Source organism: Charadrius vociferus, unplaced genomic scaffold, assembly GCF_000708025.1.
Source record: "Charadrius vociferus isolate BGI_N301 unplaced genomic scaffold, ASM70802v2 scaffold332, whole genome shotgun sequence".
Classification (NCBI taxonomy): Eukaryota; Metazoa; Chordata; class Aves; order Charadriiformes; family Charadriidae; genus Charadrius; species Charadrius vociferus.
In genome coordinates, this window is record NW_009647418.1 from 2,095,433 (window position 1) to 2,098,651 (window position 3,219).

Below are 3,219 nucleotides of genomic sequence, written 5' to 3' on the forward strand. Positions count from 1 at the left end.
AGATCTGGGGATGACAGCGGGTGAGGAAAACGCAGCTGCTCCGCAAGTGACTCAGGATGCTGGAAGCATCCGGGTGGTGACTCCTCTGCCTTACACCAGGCTGAGGGAAGGAGAACGTGTTGTCACAGCAGAATTTGGTGCCTATTCCTCTTCCCTATTGCCCAGGTCAGTGGTGACACTTGACCCAGGGTGTCCGCAACCAGGCTTGCAGCAAATTACCAGTCACCTTGCTGGAGGGCCTGTGCACTGGGAATTGGGGCCCCGTGTGTGGCACCCCAGGCTGTCAGTTCCAAACTGTCTGTGCTTGGGGAGACCTATTTAATCTCCTGCACAAGCAGCTTCTCTGCCTGGTAAAAAGGTGCTCTGTTAGAGGCTGCCATGCTGTGGCTCTCCCTTCCCAGCCTCACCTGACCCTGCAATGTCCCACGAGAACCTCTGCTACCCTTTCTAACAGCCATGTTTTGATTTGTTTGTATTCTTTTGCTTATTGTACTGAATCCTGTGAAGTACTGTTTTCTCCTCATCTGTCTTGTGTTTCGTATTGTTTAACTGTGTCTCTGTAAGAGGGCAAGCTGCTGAGCTGAGGTGAAGTAGAGCATCTCCATTGACTTCAGTGGGACCAGAGAAATTTACACCAGATGTGAACTGGTCAGTAGTTTATCTTTGCCCTTGTATCCATGTGTTTTCTGGCCCTGTGAATATTCACCAGCGTTCCTGTTTTGCTCAGAGTTTGAACAGGTCAGAGATAAGTAGTTTTAAGAAACAGAAGCCAGCAGAAACAGCGTGGGATTTTCCTTTGGTTTTATTCTAATTCTTACAGAAATGTCAAGTTTCAAGACAAAGCTCTTGTTCATGTAATAAAGCTTAAAAACTATTGTATATAGGATCTGGAAAAACAAATTCCAGCAGACTGTAACAAGGGAAGGAGCTGCCTCTTGGCTCCACGTGAACAAGTGGTGGCCTGTACAACAGGTACTGCTGTAGCTGAGGACCAACAAAGCTGTCAGTGCACCTGCTGCACCTCACAGCAACCAGAAGTTTCCCTAACTGGGGCTGTAGTTTGCAACTGGAGAGACCAGTTTCATTCAGTACTGAGAAATTATACCAAGCACACTAGGCTGTTCCTTATATTATTAAGACTGCAGTGCAGACTTACATAAGCAAATGGCTTGCTTGTTGCCCTTTACAGAGATAGCTTATGTTTGATATTGTTGTCCATATTGAGAGGTTGGGTTTGGAGTGGGAGTACTGGAAAGAGTACTGTTTGTAGGCAGAGCAGAGAGCAAAGTGTTCATGCCTTAGCAGAGGAGATAATTTCTAGGAAACGTACTCCCTCCTCTGATTCAAACTGAAATTTACTGGTTCCCTGATCTCTTGAAGACCATGGGAAGTTAAAAATGACCTGAAAAGAAGCACGCTAAGTATGTTTCAGAAGTAGCAATTTTCAAGTGGACTTGTTTGGACATTCACAAAACTGGCATTTTTGGCTTTCTCTACCTGAGTGTTTAGCTTCAGAGCAATGGTATGGTTTTCACAATCAGCAAATCCCCTCATTGTCCCCACCCATCTCACGTTGGTTGAGTTGCAGAGTGGTGTTCGTTCATGCTAACTTGATTCCTTTTGGATAAAAATCAACCAGTAGCTCTGCTCCAGTTGTGCACCACTTATGCTCTATCCCTTAGTGGGAACACAACGGTCCGAACCAAAGATTGGATAGCTTTGAACCTTACCCACGATACAGACACTTAGTCTGGGGCACCAGACTAAAACCTAGTCTCAAGTCGTACCTACTCACCCCAACTACATGCGGTATATGTGTACCAAATGCTTTCATCTTTTGATCCTTTCCTGTTGTGCCAAATAACTTGCTAGTGTAGAAATAGCCTGTGTCTCAAGCTAGAAAACAGAATGGTGGGGAGTCCAAGTGTCTGTCTTTTGTTTTTCTGATTAAAAAAAAAAAAAGGCAGGGGGGTAGGAAGAGGAGACATAAAACATGACCGTTATCCACATGGAAAGATTAAATAGAAAGAGAGTACTGGAGGAAAGGCCCAGAGTGTGACAGATCAAAAGAGCAAGGCCCCTGGCTGTTACGATAAAGAATGTCCTAGTTCTTGAGAACGTATTTATGTGTGTGTGCACTGGATTTTTTTTTAAAGGAAATAGTTTTATTCAAAGAAAGGTCTGTTTTTACCAAAAGGGCTGGTTAAGGGGGAAGTAGTGGGTGAAAATATAACTTTCACAGGCACTGCTATAATGAATGTTTTGTGCAAATGAGAATGGGGTCCATTATTTTAAATTAAAAAAAATTATTGGAAGGTTGGGGGAAATGGGGCCTGTCTGTTTTTGCTCTGGGTTGGCAACTCCTGTAGAGTTCAGTGTGTGGCTTGGCTGTGCAGCAGATCTACCTGTGTAGACATGCATGTGGTATCCCATGGATGGCAAGGAGTTCTTGCTGAATTTAAGCCAAAGCACGTAAAGGGCTAAGGAATCAAATATTCTTGTAGTCAGCTAAAACAGCACAACTGTGATTCAGGCTGTCTTCAAATACTCACTTCAGAAATGGCTGTACTGGTTGAAGATGTTGCCGCTCCCCTTGTGCTTGAAAATGCCTTGCAATGTACGTTGGCAGAACAGCTTACACGAACATTTCTCATGTGTTTTGTTGCAAAGTTGGCTGGTTTAGGACAGAAGAACTTAAATCCTCTCAGTTAAAATATTCCAGCCTGCTTGTCTCATACCACATGCTGTCAGGAATCAAACTGCCGTCATCTGAAGCAGATGAGGAACGTTCTCCAGTTGTGTGGCAGAGGCAGTAACCTCCAGCACCAGGCTCTATGTAAAGAAGTGATGACTGCTAGCCACCAAAATGGCAACAGCCTTTATGTTGCAAACAGCCTCAGCTTGAAGAGACTGTGAAATAGAAGTAGAAGCAGTGAAATTCCACAGACTGTACCATGTACCTTGGATAAACTCCAGGCTACAGGTATCTCTTCTTATATGCTGTGCAGTTTTATAGGACCTTGTGAAGTACAGAGCAGTAAGGAAACGTATATCCAATGGGATTGGCTCTTGACTTGTCTAACTCAGTTCTACGTGAGTAACTCGGCGAGTTGAGTAACTATTCCTGATTTTACTTTGCTGTTTGTGGGAGTAAACCAGGGTGGCAGTCGAGCCTTGTAGATGCCATGGCATCTGCTCAGAGCAGAGCAGGTGAGGGAA